The sequence below is a fragment of the Uloborus diversus genome, chromosome 8 (assembly GCF_026930045.1).
Source record: "Uloborus diversus isolate 005 chromosome 8, Udiv.v.3.1, whole genome shotgun sequence".
Classification (NCBI taxonomy): domain Eukaryota; kingdom Metazoa; phylum Arthropoda; class Arachnida; order Araneae; family Uloboridae; genus Uloborus; species Uloborus diversus.
In genome coordinates this window covers 76807005-76829465 of record NC_072738.1, presented here as the reverse complement: position 1 = coordinate 76829465, position 22461 = coordinate 76807005, and the positions used below count along the sequence as shown (strand labels likewise).

The following is a 22461-nucleotide window of genomic DNA, read 5'->3' as shown; positions in this document are numbered from 1 at the left end:
TAACAAGACGTTCACTAGATGGCGATACTAGTTCTAGTTGACACAAGCGTCACACCATGTGCGCAACTCACCGGAGCGGGATTAATTTCTATATCACCCACGAGATCTTCTTGAAAGTAGCGGGTCTGCCATATTACATGATTGGCTAAACAACCCTTTCCGGTCTGAGGTGGAAAGAATGCTGCAGGGACCAATGGTCAACTGCCGATGAGGTAAATTGCGTAAAATGGGTATTTTAGGGAGAGATAAAATATCTTGGAATATGCTTGAGTAACGCCATTTTTTTTGTTTCGTTTTGAGAAACGGAATTCTTTTCCATTTGAGTGACTTTGCGGGGGATTAGAAGACTTCGAATGTGCGAGCTATGACTTTGACTTGTTTTAAGAGACAAGTTGTAATGAAGCTACTGCATAATGGTTTATACAGGGAACTACTCCTTTTTTGTTGTTGTTGTTTTCATCTATATCTATCTTTATGCATATATATATATGTATATATTTTTTTTTTTTTTTGAAGTTTGCTAACGATAAAAAAGTGAAAAATAAATAATAAAATAAAATACAACTGAAAACTTGCTTCAGATTAACGAACAATGAAATACCTGCTAGTTTGTTTTTGTGCTAAGTAACAAAATATGGTGTAAGTAACAAAATAATAGTTTTAACTAAAACGAGTAGAAAGTTTAAATCATTTAAAAAATTTCATTGAAATATGTTCCAAAATGTCTCTGAATCATCAATTTGGCGCACAACATATTAGGATTTTTTTTCGCGTATCAATTTTAAAATTACCTGCAACGCTTTTGGTCACATAAATCCTTGGCTTCTAGGTATTGGGTGGTAGCTAAACAAAATTTTTATTGCTGAACAAAATTGATTTTTTTTTCTCTAAATAGACCTAACAATTCATAGCTAATATCTATTTGCATTTAACAGAGCAGACATTGAAATATAAGTATGCCTAAAACAACGTTTCTAGGAAAGGTTAATAAGTCATGCTTTTCATACTACGTTTCAAATAAAAAAATTGAATGCGTACTATGAATTTTGTGCTATTTATATTGCACTACAACAACCTGCAACATTGATTTCTAAAACTTAAAATTAATTGATTACTAAAAACGATATATATAAATATAAATATATTCATTTTTATGAAATAAGGGAATTTCTTATTCCGCAGCTAACGTTTTGTAAAGTGATTTTCTGAATAAAAGTTACTTTCAGTGGTTTTCCTCTTTTTGAGATAAAAGGAAATGTGAATAGTAAAAATTTTCCGTTGCCAGAATAAATTTCAGATAAATCTCCTTATCAAAAAGAAATTCACATTTCCTTTGGGGCATCATCATTGACCTCCATCCAGCGCCATCTTTCTCTCGAAAATTTCCAAGAGAAACAAAAGTTGAAAAGCCATAAAAGGGACGTGGTACTTCTACTTCGGCAAACGATCAAGTCCGAAAAATTCCGACCCCTACCGACCGTTTACGAATCCGGCCGACATGCGGAAGTCGTCATTTGCCAAAGATTCGGTGCTGGAGAGGGCTAGTGATGGGACAAGACATCGGGACATTCTAACGGTGTAACCTAGCAACAGACTTAGCATTGATTTTCCTCCATTCCGCTGGATATTAAGGTAACGAGGGGAAGTGGAGAGTTTCTTTTGCCAGTAACGGGACCCAATGGTTCCCCCCCCCCCCCCACACATGCTATTGTTTCCGGTTTCGGATTTTGAATGGTTCCTGGAGGAATATTTGCGCCGCTTGCACTACTTTTTCTTCTTGTGCTGAGGAATTATGATGACAAAAAGAAGTTTAGATTTCGGCCAGGCTTTTATTATTATTTCTGCAGCTTACACGATTGTATTTTTGCAAATCAGTCTACCACAAAAATAAATTTAAGAAAATAAACTAATAAAATAATTTTTTTAAAAAATGGGAAAGACACAAAAGGGCACATGATTTTAAATAACTAATTTATTATCATTCCCTTATTTATTTAAAATCATGTGCCCTTTTGTGTCTTTCCCATTTTTTTTAAAAAATTATTTTATTAATTTATTTTCTTAAATTTATTTTTGTGGTAGACTGATTTGCAAAAATACAATCGTGTAAGCTGCAGAAATAATAATAAAGGCCTGGCCGAAATCTAAACTTCTTTTTGTCATCATAATTCCTCAGCACTAGAAGAAAAAGTAGTGCAAGCGGCGCAAAATCAGTCTACCACAAAAATAAATTTAAGAAAATAAATTAATAAAATATTTTTTTTAATGGAAAAGACACAAAAGGCACATGATTTTAAATAAATATTAAAATTTTCAATACTTTTGTAAACCAGATTTAAATTTTGTTGTCTTTAAGATTTTTGTGATAGCTACCTGAAACTTTTGAGTGAAACTTTTGAGTTGAAATGAGTGCAGAGCGAAAAAATTATTTTCCTAAAATGGAATACAACAGCAATGCAGAAAGTTAAAAATTTCACAATGTATGTAATAATCCCGTTTACACGGCTCTCAATAAGTCTCACAAAAACTTTTCACACTTATCAAGATATTAAAGTCTAAAATAAGACTTGCAGACGCACACACATATGTTTGCGTGTATCTATAACCGTCAAATAGCCGCTTCTGATTGAATGTTTTTTGACTAATTTCGTCAAAGATGTTATGTGATTTTCATGACACAAGCTGTCAAGTGATAGGCATGACGTCTTTACTCTGTGAGGTGCCAAAGAAGGCCAGTACACACATACAACTTATGAAAAGCTCAACCTACTTTAGTTCTACCCATAGATATAGCATACACGGTGTGCTCTTTTCGTTCAATCTTATCAAAAATTATATAAATCAATCCATATCATAAACCCATGCTTATGCACGCACAAATATACAAAAAAAAAAAAAGTTTGTTCGAAGAAAAAAAGTAATTTGTCTGAAAGAACAGCAAGCACAAATAAAAATAAAACTGCTGATGCATCCATGTATTCCACTCGAAAAGTGTTGCCATGCGCAAAATAATAAAGTATGAAATCAAAAAATATCAAATGACTATGTTTGAGCTAAAAATAATTTCTCAGGGCGAAAAGCCAAACTGTTATACTGCGAGAGTCGAAGGCGGGGAACTAAAAGAGGAAAAAATACGGAGGGTGGAAACGACTTTTAAAGATGATTTTCACGACGAAAAAGCGCGGGAAAAAGCATTTACAGTCCAAAGAATACTTTCATCCATCTTTCTTAACTACTTTGCGCAGTTTTTCTAAGTAAAATGTGACTGAAGAAACGAATCATAAAAAAGGGTGAAAAAAAAAAAATGTCATAAAGATAACAATGAGCAAAAAAAAAAGAAAGTTTCAGTTCTTTCTCGTCTCGTTTTGGGGCGGAAGTGATTTAATTCGGTCGTTTGCAGAGTTACCGTTGCCATTCTAAAGTTGCATTTTTTGTCATATGGTTCTTCATGATATTTGTTCAGTGATAAAAGGAGAATCTGGAAACGGTAAAATAGACAAATAAGTGATAAGTGAAAAATTAGTGCCACGGGTTTTCACTTGTCACTATGCGAAATAAATATGACAGATAAAAAATTATAAATTACTGTTTGTTACTTATTCAAATCTGAAAAAGCTTTCGCTTATTCCGTGGGCAATGCACAAAAAATAAATAAATAAATAAAATAAAATAGTATTCAAAGTTAGCAGCATATTAGTGAAATAAAAAGCTTACATTTAAAATTGCAATAACTCAGGGTATAAGCTTCAATAAAGTGATAGAAGCCGCTTAAACAGAACAATTCATTTGATGATAAAGGTGATAATTCTCAATACATTTCGAATGTCAGCCTACATGATGTTCTTTCATACAAATGCTTGTAATTTATGCCCGTAACTTATTAACACTAAATGTAACCGAAAGACAATGTGATGAGCACTGCACTGCATATCTAAAATATTAACTAGAAGCTATCGCCAGACATCTTTTAGCAATACTAATTAGATTGGATCCTCCAGCTTCTTTGCGGGAATCAGACCAGAAGAAGGTCTCGGAAGTGACTTTGCTTGAAGGTCAATTTCGAGTTAATTGTCTCATGACATTTTCATCTTATGATCTTGATCATAGCAACAAAGCTTGCAAGTACCTAAAGATCGGATAATGTTGTAGTAGTGCCAAGTCCAACTGGTAGATTCATGCGAGAAGTAGTCTTCAGAAATGACTTCATATTTATGTGATTTTAGAATTAATTATTCAATGCTTGATTTCAAAACATGTTAATATATAAACTTCTGCTTTTGATCAAAACAACAAACCACAATATTATAAAGTAGGAAACTTGTTCACGGGTAGTGGTTAGAATCTGACTATGAAGATATTTGGATAAAGTTTTATGGCTACTGTGAGACTTGAACCAAACTTCGCTGCCGACTTAACTTGTACGTCACTTCAAAAAAAAAAAAAAAAATGTTCATCGTCTGATTTTAGAATAAGAGCTTAATCCCGTTTTCTACAGAAGAGAAAGAAGATATTATTCTAAAGCCAGACGATATATAATCATATCAGAAATTTCGTAAATTTTTCGCCCCTGAAAACTATTTTACGGTCAGTCTCAATAAAATTAATCACTAGTAGCATAAAACATTGAAATACCGATTAAATTTAAAGTAAAAGTATCATACTCAAAAATGTTCTTATTTTGCCTACCGCTTTGAGAGTGATGATATTTTTATTACAATCACTCTCCAGTTTGAATATGAAAGGTATATATTTATATAAGATTATTAACCCCCGACACAAAAAGGAAGGGGTTAAACGTTTGACTTGTCTGTGTATCTGTGTATCTATGTATCTGTGTATTTATGTATCTGTGTATCGATGTGTCTGTCTGTGACATTCTAGTGCTTAAACGAATGGACCGCTTTTGAAAAAAAAAAATGTTCGAATGGAGGGTTGATCGAGAGTGTTCTTAGCTAGGTTGCATCTTTGGATGACATTAATTAACGAAGATATTAATTAAAAACTTCTAAAAGGATTTTCGCGATTTTTGCAGTGAAAACATAGTTAACAATTTTTAAATTTAATACCAAAATAAAGAGAATTGTTTTCTGCGTCTGATTGAATGTGTTTGGAACTTCCATGTTTCATAGAATTCGAATTCTAGCGTTTTTTTAAAGCAAATTTTAATAACGTCTAAGCCTTTTTATTCACGCGATTGATTACCGAATTCATTGTTGGCCGACAAGGAAATAAAAAGCAATGATTTAAAAATTTTATCTGTTGCCAGTTTCTTTTTAATAAAATACTTGACATTGATTTTTAATAATATAAGGCTTTTAAAAAGATTTTTAATTTTCCCTCTTGATTCTACAGTTGCGACTCAGTCGGGGTTTTTTTAAATTTTTAATTTTATCGTTGCTTGTATTATTGGACACGTGGTTCGTCAAAATCCACTTCGAAACAATGCTTGGTTTTAAATCTATCGTACAATGTCTTCCAGTGGAAACCCAAAAACCCTGCGTGGTGGTTTGGGGGGTAGCATATTGTCTGTGAAAAGTGTCTGTTCATGAAAAGAATACTGTTTTTATTTAGTTGAATCTTTTTTTTTTGGTTAAAAAAAGTCGCTGCTTTCAGTCTTTTTTTTTTTTTTTTTTGTAATCAACCTTGTTTTAATCTCCCGTCCTCATTTCGTATTTGAGCACTATACGTCAGACTTATTTTAAGCTATTTGAAGAATTGATCTAATCTTTAAAATTTGGTGGGAGAGCATATTTTCCCCTCTGTGGTGCACCGCTAATGTCCCAATAATCAATTTTTGAGTGAATTAATATCATATGAACGACAATGATATAATTGACATGAATATAATTTTATCAGCTACGAGATCCCTTACGCGTACAGACTAGAACATGATGTTTGAAGGGACCGACGGTGAAATTACGCTATTTTTTTTCCTCTGGAATCAGTTTAGTAAGAAGTTTTGTGAAACAAATTAGAACTTATGGAACGGATTTATTTTATTCGTGTTTGGATAATGCTTGACTTTTATAAAACTTTTAAATATGAAACTAGTCGACCCGTGCGGAACTCCGCACTGTACTTCAAATTGTTTCATAGGGCATTTCGCTCTTTAAAAATTTCAAAGAAAGAATATTATGAAGAAAAACCGAAAAAAGTAAGCACACAAGAGAAGGCATGTAATTTGAAGACAACAGTAACAAAACCTCGTTAAATACAACGTTGTGATAATTTGATCATCGCTCCCGTTTTGGTTATACGTATTTTCAATGTAAATATAAATATCATTAAAAGTGTGGCTGAGTAGTGTCTCGTGAAAAAGCAATAATTGTGCATGTGAAAAAACAGGTTGTGGCAAATACAGTCCTGCCCATGTGAGCATCTGACGAAAAAAAAAGAAACATTAAAGAGATATTTAGTTGCACGGATTCGAACTGGCACCATTCTGATTACCAGTACGACGCTCCAACAAACCAGCAACTGTGCCTTCCTTTTCAAATGCTATTCATTGAAGGAATGCGTAATAAAACACAGTAAAAAAGTTTTTCGCCGAAAAAAATATTATAAGATCATGCTTCTATGTTTTGTCATTAGCCAACATGATACGATTTAAAATTATTCGTAAAATATGGAACTTGATTAAAGAATGAGGAAGATCTCACGTAGCGATTGAAACAAACATTCTAGAGAAGAAATAAATTCGGTTGAAAAAATAAGTATTTTTATTTTTGAATATTCAACAATTTCCCATAGTAGGCTTCTTTAACCTGTACGGCTTAAAAGCCCGCACTTGTTTTTCTTTTAATCGAACACTTAAAATTCAAAACCAAAACCAGTTGAACTGAGTCCGTTTTGTAAGTGTAATTTTTCGAACGTGGACAAAACGTTTTTTTTTTTTCAGCCGAAAGCAGAGGAGTAGAAAATGATTTCTTACTAATGAAGTTGATAATAATTTTAATGTTTTATATCGTATTCGAATAAATAATTAAAGATTTACTGGTTGAAACTCGTAGTTTTAAATTGGCGTAGTATTTTTTCATTTGTACAAAAGTTCGAACACTGCTATCAGAAAAATCTACATTTCAGCATACAATGAAAATGTTTTTCTGCACAAAAAGGATTCCCTTGAGGTATATCTAATACTTTTTTTTTATGCTTACATTATGCTCAGTGGTTTGGACGGAGTCAAAGCTTAAAAAAAAGGGAAGAACATCCTTCGATTAGCAGTCAACTTATTTGAATGATAACTGTAGCCTGCATAAAGGAGTCGAAACACCAAATAGCATTCCCACTGCATTTATTTTATTACGTGTGTTATCTGTTGTATGTTATGAGTACATGTAATGCGTAATATTGCTGTAAATTTGCTATTATGTCGGACAGCCCGAACTGACCCGAAGTTCAGACAATTTATAGCCGAACGCTCTACCGAAAAAAAAAAAAAAAAAAAAAACCCACAGGTAATTTCAAAATTTTTTTTCTTGCCGTGAAGTGTTTTTATCTTTGAAAATTTTTTTACAATTTGTTATCGCAGGTTGTTTAAACCGTTATGACTTAGATGGCAGCACGTGTTCATCATTTAACAGCACGGTTAAAATACAAAATTAATTGAACTAAGTTCTTTTTTAAGCGTAGCTTTTTAAATGTAGTAAAAATGTGATACGCTATTTTTTTTTTAGCAAAAAGAAGAAAACTATATATATTACCCTTTAAATTGAGGTAGTATTTTTTTTATTTGTACAAAGAGTCAAAAACTCATTAGAAGAATCTATATTTCATCATACGATCTATTATATTTTACTGAACAAAAAACAATTCCAATGTAGTCTGAAATCTTAAACCTGATACTTATATTTTCGCTTCCATTATGCTTTAATTTTCTTCCCGGAGTCAAAGCTTTAAAAAAAAAAATTCATAAATAAAAAAAAATAAACTTTACAATTGAGTATCAATTTAGCTCCGTGTTGCATCAAGTTTTCATAACAGCTAGAAGCGTTTCTACCTCATGTTTCCCTCAGATTTGTTATTCATTGTTCATGTAATGCGCGATATTTTTCTAACTTTTTGATGCAGATTGTCCGGACGTGGGCCCGAACACGCATTCTCCTGGTTACCAGTCGAACGCTCGGCCGATCAAGCTATTCAGCTCTGACGATAACACTGCAAGTTAAAGTTATAAATTTAACCGAAAACCTCATTCTGGTTCTTTAAAACAGGTTTTTTTGCCCGAAAAAACAATTTTTAGACCGTGGGTCTATTTTTCGTCAGTAGCCTGCACGATAAGCTTTAAAATAAGGTGTAAATCAAAGAAATCGATCAAGAATTGAGGAAAATCTCGCGTAGAAACCAAAAACAGGCTACAGAAATAATATATAAGGATATTGCTAATGGTGTAAGAATATAACGAGTAGTTGACTTCGAAGTCATTTTGCTCAAATAAGACAATTTTGTGTCTGTAAACCAACTCTCGTTGATGAATTGACTATTGATAAACTTTATACAGGTTTTGATTACTGTCTGTTTTCGAAAAATAACTATTAATTTTTAAATAAAATGTGTACCGTGCATCAAAGCACGTCTTTTTATCTTTTTTTTTTTTTTTTTGCATTAAGCAAACCTGAATTACGTATCTGCTATTCTAATTATTTTTGCGCCATTTTGACCTTGTTAATTTCACAACTGTTAATTAGTTAAACATGACCAATTGGTAACTAAACAATATATATATATATATATATATATATATATATATATATATATATATATATATATATATATATATATATATATATATATATATATGAAACATACTTTTCAAAATATAATGTTGATTATTTAGTTACCTACGCATTGCAAATAATACAAGTAGATAAAAAAAATTATAAAGTCAGCTAGTATAAAAGTTATGAAAATAATAAAAAAATAAACAACAGAAATAAAAAACGATGCAGAGATTTTTTTAATTGGAAAATATTTCAAGCATTAATAAAAATCTTCTGTGTGAATATGAAATACCAAATCACCACAAATCCCAAAGTGACTCTAAATAAGTTAAATCGAAAAATTTACTCCCATTATTTATTATTATTATAACAAAAGAGTCGTTTGCCTAAGGGAATTCTCATATCTCGTTTGATATTCCCGAATTCTAATACGAGGGACAAAGAGACTTATAGCGCCTGCGTATATTGAACCAATTACGACAGAAGAAGATCGTCTGAATGGAATTGAATTTATCATTCCCGAGAGTTTATATACGAAAAGAAGCAATTTGCTATGGTTGATAAATAAAGTCATCCGGAAATAGAACTAGGTCTTTTTTTATTATTATTATTGCGATTTATTTATTTTTTGGACGCGTTATTAAAGTGGTTTTCATCCCTCACTCGTCGAAGAGAACAAGCAAGAAAAAAATAATTAAGAAACGTACAAAGAAAAAAAAAATAACTAGAAAGATTTTCCACAACGTACTTTGGGGATTACATCCAGTCTTTGCGATTGTAGTGATTGTGAGAAAAGCCAAGAGAGAGTTCTAATTAGTATACCGAGCTAGAACCCAATTACGAAAAAAAAAGAAGCTCTAATGATAAAGGTGAAGAGCAAAAAATAAAAGAAGAATAAAAAGAAGATACAAAAATGCCCCGGGGATATTCTAAAGTGGAAGGCATACGGTTAGGTTGCACACGGTTAAGTATTGTTGGCTGAAAAAGGCTAAATCTATCGGCAATGCAGGAAAAAATGTAAGACCGAGAAACAAATCGATATATGGTCGATTCTCTGAATGGTTAATCGATATTGGTGGGCTTCTGAAGGCTGTTTTGAACACGAGGGCAAGAACAGTACGAATAGGCTTGTGGGTAGAAATTAGATTTTTACTTTTGAGATTGAAGACGATTCGAGTCTTCTCAAGCATAAAATATGTAAAAGAAAAGGTACGAGAAAAAATAGTGCATGTTAACTGAATCGATGGATAAAAATAAAGTTTTAAAAAGAAACATAAGTTAGAAACCGTAAATATGAAAAACCCTTTACATTGGTGCACGAGACTGGTCCTTGACTAGTCTACCCTGACCATTTTCAAATACGTTTTTGTTCATTATAAATGGCATTAATGTATATACAGGGGTGATTGTGAGTTCATCAAAAAATACCTGAAAGTTTCAAAGCGAGACCGTGGGGGGGGGGGGGGGGTAATCTTTGACCCTTATTACTTAAGTGCACCTTTGCCATAGTATTAAATAGTTCTGAATCAAAATATTGTGTGTACATGTGATTAAATTTTTAATGGGTTACAAAGTTACTTTTGAGCTGGTGTTATACAAATTACCTTGACATTTCTTTGTCCATCTTAAGGGATAGGTGTCCATCTTAAGGCTCTTGCAGGTATATTTGATGAGTATTATATAATTTTAAAAAATTGCGGAGGTAGGGAGATAAAAGCATAACAAAAAAAAAACATAATTCCGGTATTTTCGGACATAAAAATACCGGAAATACGTCCGAAAATACCGAAAATACGTCCGAAAATACCGGAAATTCGGTAAAATACCGGAACACAATCACCCCTGTATATATTTACAAACATACATGTAAAGAACCGTAAATTTGTTTAGGTTCTTTATAAGTCAGCAAACTCTAAATAGATAGTTTTTTTTTAATTTATTAAACAAACTGTAACTCCTTTTTTTTAAACTTTTGTGGAGACAACATATGATACAAAATGTACTGTCTCTTGATATTTTGTGTACTCTATTGAACTTCTAAAAATACGAAGCAGATTTTATAAAATATCATCAAAATGTAAAGCTAACGTTTAGAGCGTAGAAAATCAATACAATCTGAATTTAATAAAGTAGTAAAATTGCTTCGAATTAGTGTCCACCTTAAGAACTTCATGAGGGGCTACAGTTTAAAATTGTTATCAAATATTTCGGGATTATTGACAAAAGCAAGGAATTCTACTAATGTCGTTTGTAAAAAACACCCTCTAAAGATTTTTTTTTTTTTTTGTTTCATAGATAACCTTTTGACTTTAAAGGAATACATGGTTTTGAGAAAGAAGGTAGGGTAAATCTCAATCATTAAAAAAGTAATAAGTAAAAAAGTTTCTGCCTTCCCTAGTGGTCAGAGAAGTCCGACTGCGACTGGTTCGTATCCGGATTTGGGCATAGACGTACTTTCTCTCTCCCGTCCTTATCTTTTCTTTGTGTGAAAGTGTTGTTGTGCTGTGAATGGTTGCCTACCCTATAAACGGTTCGTTATGGCATGTGTGTACTGTAGAGGTCTTACTTCACAACAAATTAAGGTACAGTTGGAAAAGTGAAGCAGTGCACCTCAAATTGCCAGCCAAGCTGGCACACGATAGCAACAACAACAATAATAATAATAAAATAAAATAAAAACTAGAAATTAACACTAGTTGGCTTGAAAAACTTCCTGAACTGATAGGATATTTTAATCACCATACCTAGTGAAATCATTGACTGGAGAACCAACTGATCAGGTCTCCTTGATACACCATCCAGCAGTGGCTATCCCTACAGCGTTCGAAGTAACCGCGTTTTCTCACGCAATCATCCGCGTCAAGGGCACTCGGGCGTGGAGCCTGCCTGCGGGCCATCATTAATTCGAAAGGGTCGCCAGGGGACAAAAATCCCCCTTTTCTGGACAATTAGCCCTATCTCCCCAATCACCAGGTAGAAGAAGAAGTCTTCTTTTACCAGTGCAAAAGAAATAAAAAGTACTCCTTGTCCGTTCTAAAAGCCCTTGTCGAGTATCAAACCCATTGTCCACAAATGAGGCTTTGGCCACGGTGAGATAGTGCGTTCAGATAGATAAAAGAATGAAATCGCGGGATTGAAAGTTTCCAGAAACCACTCGACCGTTTCGCTTCTAATGTGTTAAAAGCAAATATGTTGAGTAATAGGTTTTTTTCCTTCTTGCACAGACTGTGTCGTGTTCGCTACTTTGGCTAGAGTGTTGCGAAGATCAACTCTAACCCACGCCGATTGTTATGAACAAAATAAATGGATGGACCTGGTGTAGTTACCTTTTATGGCGTAGGTGTTCTGAAAGGAAGCAAAACTGCCAATACTCAAGCCCATGGTTAGCCACTACCAATTATTTGCATCAGTCCACCATAAGTTATTTTACGCCAGTATAGTTGTCCAAGAACCTTTTATTGAAGTGATTATTTTTGACATGCGCAATGTGTGGGTATTTTCATTATTTTTACCAAGAGCTAATTAAAGAGTAAGTTCGAATCTATGCCATTTTCCGTAAATATACAGCGAAATGATTCGATATCGGAAAATAGTTTTAACTGAGTTAAAGAACGTGCTGCGCAACCTCTAAAAATGTGTTGCTTTATTTCACGAGCATAGAGAATATATGAAACCTGACTCCAGAAAAAAATATTTGATATTCTTGTAGTATTCTATTTCTTATGCATGGGAGTTTGGTTACTCACCGCAGCATTCGCTGAAACAAAGTTGTTCGATAATTTTATTAACACCTTACCATAAAGTAGCAATAATATATTTGTAGGTATAATACGAGTTGTTTAACTTGGTCAAAACGTTGAGCATGCTTCCTATTTAAATTAGGAAGTTAGCACGAAGACCTGGTGCAAACCGCGCTCTGGATGTCATTAGAAGAATGGGGACTATAAAGCCTTATTAAAGATCTAGTTTTGTTACTAAGAAACATTTTGTAATCTCAGTTGATTCTGCCCATCAACCTTCTATCTCAAAAGGGATTTAACAATGAAAATAATAGCTGATAAAGATACATTGCTTCTGGATAGTTAAGGAAATTCTTCACTTTTTCTAAAGAGGTAATACTTCATAATCCTACAAATAACTTTTTCCCAACCTATTAGTATGCAACTTTAGAATTATCATTAGTATCCGAATTTAGCAAATGCATCGACTACATATTGTTTTTAAATTCGTAAGGTACGTTATCACCCACTTATCCTCGAAAGTAATTTTAAGTAAATGTTCAAGAACTTTAAAGCTAATAGTTTCAAACACGTAAATATGATACAGGGTGTCCTGAAAAGGACTGACTGTTTTCAACAATTTATAACAGGAAAATGGTTAATGATAAAAAAATAATAATAATTTCTGCAGAAAATTTATGTGGTGGGCCGTAACTTTCGTCCCCCCAGAGTTCCGAGTTTTAGTTTTAAAAAAATCAATAGATGGCGCTGCAGATAGCAATCCTCTACGTCAAAAAATAATTATTGGAATTCACCGATTTTTCCTCCGATCGCGACATGTGATTGTAACCGGCGGCAGGCATTTTGAAAATATTATTGCGTAATTTTGCTTATTATAAAAACTATGATAAAATTTTCTGTCTTCTTTCATTTACGGTCTTACAATCTGCAGCGCCATCTATTGGAAAATTCTTGAACAATATTTTGGAATTTTGGGGACGAAACTTACGGCCCACCACATGAATTTTCTGCAAAAATTATTTTTTTTATCATTTACCATTTTACTGTTATACATTTTTGAAAACAGTCAGTCTTTTTCAGGACACCTTGTAAATTGTTTTGCTTTCCAAATCAATTCTGAAATTGTGCAGTTCTTTGCTCAAAAAATTGGTCTGAAAATACATGAGTGAATTTTTTCTATATTGTCTTTCAAAATGCAGCAGAAGTGACATAATGCAGAATTCGTTAATCATGAAGTAAAACTCAACTGGAAAGTTAAATTTGTTACATCCAAAATAATTTGAGAACAAAAATTGATAACAAAATAAGAAACAAATGACAATCTAAATTAGAATAAAAATTATGAAATGATTTTCTGTTTTATATTCATCGTTCCCTTTTTGTAATATAAACACAATATTGTTTATTTTACTTTATGAAAGTATTATATAATTCAATGAACCCAAGTTAATACCGTAAAATAAATGTAATTAATACAAAAAAACAACAACAAAAAAAAACAACATTATACTCATAGACACCTGCTCTTCAATCTATTTTTTTCTTTCGTCTCTCACTCAAAGTCAAACTTCGAAAAAACCTTGCACGATTAAAAAAACAGACGAGTAGGTACAAAACGAAAACTTTTTGGTAAAAATCGAAAAGAAAAGAGGTTAAATATAAATATATACATAAGAAATTGAAGTGTGTACACATATATCAGCAACTATTCTTTATGGAATCTAAATGTATCCCAGTCGTTTTTAAAAAGGAAAAGCATTCGAAAGAAATGACAATCCGACCAGCAATATGGGACCCAGTGGGCGATATGCTGAAGGAATTTGAAATGAACTGGAGACGGTTACTGCAATAAAGAAAATAGTGCCGGTGAAAAAGTGAGATCTGTAAGAATAAAGAAATAAATTTCTTGATATAAATAAAATTGAAAACTGCATTGCCCGTGAGCCTCCACGGTTTCATCAATCATCGGCAGACAAAGACGCAAAAACGTTTTATTGTGCGATTTATAGGAGCAAATGCTAAGACCGATAAAGCTAGCTGCGCCATTTTTATTTTTCAGCACGAAGAATAAAAAAAGTCGAAAAGGTATGATCGTAATAGTCTGCGGAGGTATTTCTTCCCGGGTTGTACGAAGTTGGAATACATTACGAAACTTGCTCCAAACATACCCTAATGTGGGCAAAAATCTGGGCAGTAAATTCCTTGACTTTGAAAGATGGCACTTCCAAGAAAGTTTGGCGAGGACTGGTGGATGTTGTTGCATGCGAAATTGAACTCCTGAGCCGATTGAATTTGTAAAGTAGGAACAGCATAAAAGCGGAATCGTTTTAAATAAAAAAACTACCCCTAAGATTATTCTTATTTAATGGTTTGTAGTATTTTCTTTGTCGAAATTTTATTTACATGAGGTAGTAATAGTATTGAGGCAATGAACCAGGGGCGGATCCAGAAATTTTTGTAAGGGGGTCAAACGATCAAGTATCAATGGCCAAAATTATACTTCAACATAAAAAAGACCAGTTAAGCACGGGGGCCTATCCCTCCAAGGGAGATGGCAGTACTTCATATGCTACGGAGCTCCCCCCCCCCCAAATAAGTTTAAAACCATTTCAAATCCCCACTCCCCTAAATTTTTCAACGGCGCTACCTGCGCCATGGATCATATTCCTTCAATTTTTCATCGAATTCATATTTCTTGAGGCAAACAAGCTGGACACATAATCGTAAGCATTGAAGATATTGTTATTTTGAAAATGAACAAAAAACTCGAAATATCAATAGTCCCGTAGACAAACCCAGTCAATCCTTTGAGTTATGACGCACTAAAAAAAATACCTTACGGAACAAAGCAAAAAAAAAAGGTTTGCATTGACTCCATGTACTATATTTCCTAATCTAAAAAATAGAAAATTAATAATTATCATAGTAAAATTCATGCCATGGGGGGAGGGTGGTTAGCTGACCCCTTCCGTTATTCCTGTTGATATTTTAACCTTGTGTTTAAAAAGCTTTTACCTAATGTATCGAGCATACATTAAGAATCTCTGAGTCGCAAAGCTCAAGCTTATTTTTCAGAGATTGCTGCTATAAATAGTAACAAAATATAATTTAGCAGATAATGTAAGCAAAACAGAATATTATTGCTAATATTTTGTTCCCTGTAATCAAAGTTATTTTTCTCCAAAACTCTGAGAAAGCTTAGAAATATAACCAAAAAATTTTGTAAAAGCTTTACTTACTGTCATTGTATGTTTTTGAAAGACGAATTGAGTTTGGCATTAACTGATGTAGCAGGCTTATTGCTATTAATGGTAGTTTCTTTTTAACGAAAAAAGAACTTCCCTTTTCATAGATATTTTCGCTTGTGATAAACTTTTTTAATTTTCCTCTCTTCTCTAATTTTATATTTCATTTGTTTGAAACTTTAAAATAAAAAACGGAATGTCGAAACCAAAATTAAAACGTGAACTTTCAAACGAAAAAAACCTGATGTGTTTTTTCAAATGCGTTGTTTTGTGTCAATCATGTCATAGGTGTTAAAAATGGTTTTCATTAATTTGTCAAATTCTATCCGAGAATTTTATTACATCATAACATTCTTTAGCTTCCTAATTAAAATGTTTACAGGCATACTTAAAATCATGCAATCAAAAGCGAAACATTACTCAAAATGGCGTTGAGTTCATTTAGGAAAGAGATTTTTTTTCTCCCCAAGAAACACCGACTTAGCAAATAGAGAAACAGTCTTCACATTCTTAAATTCTTATTTTCTCTATTACATTGCTCGATGCTTGCTAATTAAAGTTAGCGTCTACCCACAGATTGCGGCAGTTTTCGAGAATTCTTTACATCCATGAAAATTCCTGTCTTCTGAGCTGAAAGAAGACATTCCAATGTCGATTTGTCTTCTTTTTTCGTTATAAGTTTTCTTCCTTCGAAGTTATATCTCTTTCGCTTTTGCTTTAAATTAAACAGAGTTCTGATACAGTTAATTATTAAAGTAAAAGTTCATCAGTAAACACATTAAATGTGATAGTTAGCTTGACTAATATGGTTTTGAATACATCACTATGATTTTTAAAAACCATTTCCAAGAACCAATCATTTCTGAGTTCCAAAACATTGGAGATAATTATCATTCTTATTTTTGTGTGCTTTCCAAACAGTTTTCTCAGTCTTAATATACATTTCTTTCTTAATTAATAAAATATTATTAATAAAAACCGATGGTAATTATTGTAGTAATAAACAGTAATAATCATCTGAAGAATACCTAAAATCACTTTACTTCTGGTAAAAATTTAAGTTTTTACTTAAAATGATTAAACTTTCTTCTTTTTAAGTGTTAAACTTCTTATCAAATGAATGCACATACTTAAGCATGTTACAAACTTGAAGTCCTGCCAAATTAGAAGTTCTTAGATGTTATCCATACATTACAATACTTTTGCAGAGTATTGCTTTCATGCATATGAATACATATGAATTAAAGAATTTTGTATTTTTCTCATACGTTTTTTTAGTCATTGAAGTCATATGAGAACAATTTACTACATTTACAAACTCTTTGCAATCTGACAGCCTCAGAACTGTTCTTTCGTTATGTATTTTTATCATTCTATAATATCGTCATGTAAAAGTTGTAACTACCTATTTAACTTCAAAAAAAGACAGAAAACAAAATGTCTACTTCCTTACCAGAATAGAAAGAAACAACAAATGGGTCAATCCACGGAAAACAGTAACTCTGTCCCGCACGCGACGACTTATACATTTAACTAGTGGTACTCGTACGGCTTTGCTCGTAATAGAAAAATTAAAAGGTCTTTTGGTTCGCCTGTATATTTACAAATAATGTATGTTGAATTTTCTCGCCAATTGGCTTGTACCCATGTTACGGTTCCACGTTATGAAAAATTCGTAATTTACTCGTCCATCTTATGATAGTTTTGTTCTTAAAATTGGAATAGAAAGAGAACCACATCGAATTTTCGAAAAATCGCTTCGAGGTGCACACCCCCATGCCACAAACTAACTTTGTGCCAAATTTCATAAAATCGGCCGAACGGTCTAGGTGCTATGCGCGTCACAAAGATCCAGACATCCTACAGACATCCTCCGGACATCCAGACAGAGAGACTTTCAGCTTTATTATTAGTAAAGATTAAAAGTAGAACTTTAAAAGGGTAATGAATAAAATTTTGTTGCCTAACAAATTACAAATATAAGTGTGATTTCTTAAGAAAAATAACTTGTCATTATCTTTTTGAATTATTACTTTTTAATGTAATATATGAACCATCACGTGAGGATCAAAGTTACTAATTTTTTATAAAATGGTTCAACACATAATGTTTTCAGTAGTTTAAACAATTGTTTCCCAACAAATGCGATACTTTTATTTTTACATTGGAACATTTTCTTTCAAATTCCACAATTTATTTTACAATTGCTTTATTAATAGAGTTAAAATATTAAATAATTCATACATCAAGTTAGAGGAGGTTAACTTTGGATGTCTCCCACGTGATGCAAGAAAATTAATTAAATTTTAAATAGCAAAATTATTTAGTTAAAAGATAATTGTTTCAGAATTTTCTTTGTACCAAATGCAAAGACTAAGAAATGTGATTTCCCCTGTTTAGTTAAAATATTAAGAGATATGGCAAAACGTTGGTGAAATTTCAGCGTCTGATTGTCCGGCACGGACTTATCCCAATGTAATGGCCCAAATACTCATTTCCAAGCATAGTATTTCATTTTAAGTAATTCTCGCCACATCTTTCATAAAAAAAAAACTTAAAAAAAAAACATGTTTCTGCAATAAAATAAATCATAGATCCTGGATCTCAGATTCTTCCACTCAGGAAAAGAACGGAAATTCGTGATTTCACTTTTTCAAGAGTTTCTTTCTTTGTTCTTTTATGTCGGGCATGAAAAAATACAAGTACAACCAATACCCACAAAGCACAAAACATGTGAAATGGCGTTGGAAAGCAGCTTTTTATTCTCCAGATTTATAAAGAAGGGAAAAAGAAATTGTGGGTTTTTGAAATTCAATCCAATTGTTTCTATAGAGGGTTGCTAGGCATTATACGACAGACAGAGCAAACAAATAGGTCGTATAAAGATGGCCATGATTTCGGAATAAGATAAGCAACGGTTGGATATATCTATATTACATGAGAGAAATGTTATTAGAGTTTCGCTACGTCAATCAAAAGCTTTCAAAAAAGACCTGATAAGACATTTTTTTTATAAATTATTGCTGATCTTGATTCCTCACTACGTTCAATATATGTATATATATTTATCAAGTGTCATAATTAATTTTATTTTTCAAAAAGCGTATTTTTAAACATTTTTGTATGTTTTTATGTGAGTCAGGTAAAAATACTCGAATTTTTCGAGCAATGATGGTTTTGGCGGAATGAAATGTGCAAAAACTGAAAACAGAATAATATTAGTTAATTCTTTTAAAAGAAAGTAACAAATTTCGAATCATAAAATGGAAAATTGCATGAAAGGAACCAATAAGCACCATTTTTGTTTCTATTTTTTATAATATTTTTTTACACTTTGTATTTTAAAAAATCTAAAATTGATTAAAAATTCTAATCGCTTTTTTCTTTCAATTTTTCACTTTGCTAAATTTTAATGTAAAAAAATGCTTGAAAAACACCATGAGTAAAATTGTGAGTCGTATTTCCGGCTTTTCATGCGTGATATACGCTGACAAAGGCGTGGCCATTAAAATATCTTTGCACGTTTAAATATATAAACATTTTTTTTATTTTTCAACTCATTATTTATTTATTTGTTTTTAATATTTATCTTTTACGGTCATCTTTCATTTTATTCGAAGCAAGTCTCTATATTTACATACTTTTACAATTTTCATCTTTTTTTTTTTTTTTTTTGCCAAAAACCACCTCGACTGCGCAGCAACCACAATACCCCTCATTTTAAAAATACAAATAACATTTCTTTCAGAACAATACAACTGGTCACCCATCGCCGTCTTAGAATGAGCAAGTTCTGATGGAAATATATGAAATTATTCGGAAGATTTCTTAATGCCACAACACTCAAACTGAAGATTGATGAACATCATCAATCTCCTTGAAGCATCAACAGATCACTGGCATCTTAAGGTGCTGTGTCTCAGGATATGGGGCCAGACGTCAAGCGACAAAAGGGTTTTTCAATTGGACGCAGCGAGAGAAATAAAATATTAGTTCTTTGCGGTAAATGATAATGGAAATAATTTGATGGTCATGGGAGGCTTTTAAGTTAGAAAGATATTTTATGTGAAAGACGATAAGTAGTGTTTTCCAGCTACATTGGTAAGCACATTTATGAAAGAAGGAACTTAACGAACACAAAACTTTCCCTAAGAATTTTCTCGGAAAAAATTAAGAAGAAAAATTCAATTTGTTTAAAAAGAAATGCTATTATTCTGTTGATTGATTTATTTGAGGAGGTTGAGCGTTTTCTTGCAGTTACTAATAAACCGCATTTATTTTAAAGAAACAAACGTAGTGGAAAGCAATGTGAAAATATTTCTTATTTCAGCTAACGCACATCGCACAAAACAGTTCAAATATATGAGAAATTATCAAATAATGTTTATACTTTATCATTAAAACAAATGTTACAAATATCGAAATAAACAATATTGGAAGCATCATTTTCGGGGTAAAAATATCTTTTTCTAGAGGTACATAGTTTTTAATAAATTATACAGCATTAGAGAAGTAATAAAGGGAATTCCTCCACTTCGAAAATAATAACAAAAAAGAAACTGCTTATAAAACCTTTTCATTTTCAAATCAATTAGTAAAGAAGCACATCTACCTAGTATTTCTCTTAACTATCTGGCCCCCTGCGAGGCATTCGTTCTCGACAGCGGAAAATAAAAAAACCCCGGGTTTTCAGTGCAATGCTTCGAAAAACAGCCAAAATGTGATTTTTTTTTTTTTTTTTGTGTATTTTTCACCAACAGAGGTAAAAAAAAAACTTTGAAATGATGCTTTACTTAGAAAGTATATCGAAATATTAATAATGTTATGGCGAACGAACAAAAACACTCTTGAGAAACTACGTATATCAAAACTAAAAGTAGAATAAATCGTTTTTAACAATATTCTGCACTTTGTTTGCAATCGTTTAGCAAAATATTAAATTTCTTATTTAAAAACAAATGATAAAGTGCAAACAATAGCAATTAACAAAAATATTGTTGCTAAAGTGCACCAACGAATGAATACACTAATTAGAATACTTCTTATAGACATTATAAGTGAATAATGCAAGTCTTGTACTGATAAATTTACACATAAATCCAGCTAAATGTAAAGGAAAAACGCCAATACGCAAATACCAAACAAATCGCTGAATAATTTAAAGCATGTGTCTGAATTTATTATCAATATCACAAATGGGCTCCCAGACATACTGAAAAAATAAACATCATTTTTAATGCCCTTAAAATAAAGTCTCGGAAACAAAGATAACATCTTTGAATTCAATTTTCTAAAAGCAATATCGGAATCCTAACAAGGACCACAGTAGCTTTAATGTGTTTCCAAAGGCCTGAACAATTTAGTTGAGGACATGAAGTTTTGTTGAAAGTGACAAGAACACTATAAGGAAAGATTTTATTTCCTTACTGCTGAAAGACCAAACCTTCTATTTCTCGAACGTCAGTACTGCTCAGGGGTTACTGTCAGTCCCTAGGGAACGTCTCTTCCATGTTGTCGCTTGCACAGAACGAAAAGGACGTAACATACCGGCCAAAACATTCATGAGTCTGCAGTTGTCACTCTTAACGAACGCTGCTCAGAAAAAAGGAAATGGAAAAAGAAAAAAAAGATTTTCTGAGAAGTTCGGTAGAAAACTTTCTTTCCCGAAAACCCTCCCGAGATTGCTTTAATTTATCATTGACTTGGTTCTTTTTTATTTTTCTTTTATCCGTATTGTCTTTTTTCCCTCCCCAAACCATTGTGGCTATTCTTTTTTGGTTAATTTAAGGTTTTAACCTATCTTAGTTTCTTGAAGAATTACTTGCAAAGGTTTAAAAAAGGTAACCGAAGTGAAAGTTGAATCCTGAATATACGTTGAGGAACGTTTATGTAGGTAACGATTTTCTTTGCTTCCAAAATGTCAATATTATTCGGAATAATTTAAATATGTGAATAAAATCATGCGTAACATCTGTTTTTAGCTATGTCACAAAATAAAACATATCTCGGATCAGAAATAATAGCTCAATATTTTTTTCCCACTTCGTATCACTGCATTCTGAATTAACTCAATCAAATTAATTCTCGATTAAATTTTTTCTTGATGCAAAAATTTTGTAGAGAGATAGTGTACATTACTTCATCATTTTCAATTATGCCTCCAAAAATAAGCAGCCTTTTTTGTTTATACTTAAAGATTGAACGAAATTTCATGCTACTAGTAAAACACTTCAGACTCGTTCTCGCATGAGATGAAGAATGAATATAAATGCAGCATAGCAATATTTTAAAACATAAACTTAAGTCGCGAAAATTTCTCCTACGTCTTGTTATATTTCTCCGTTGACAGTTACGTCATATGCATGCGTATTTCAAAAATGTCCTTTATTTGCTGATTCGTCATGTAATTAGTTAATTGCAATTTGTAGAAACATACACACAATTCACTGACAGATCCTACAGGTATTTGTCAAAACAGTGATTTATCAAATCATTGTATTAGTAGTTGAGATGATTTATCTGTCATTGGAATTAACAGCAAACAAAACATTTTCGTTTACCTTTTCATTCAAAGTAGTCAAGACAGAATCATTTTGGAATCATACTTATGAAACTCTTTCTTGATACTTTCAAATCAAACCCTATCGTCACGGTTTTTTTTTTTTTTTTGGGAAAAAAAAAAAAAAAAAACTTCGGCAAAACAATAACATGTTCGTTCAATTGGTCTTTTAAAAAACTATCTATTGATTAAGTACA

At 32.2% G+C, this 22461-nt stretch overlaps 1 protein-coding gene across 1 annotated transcript in view; it reads right to left on the bottom strand.

Moving 5' to 3' along the window:
- Positions 1-22461, bottom strand: part of LOC129228432 (nephrin-like) — a 347783-nt gene that overhangs the window by 119927 nt on the left and 205395 nt on the right. The window lies entirely within an intron of this gene.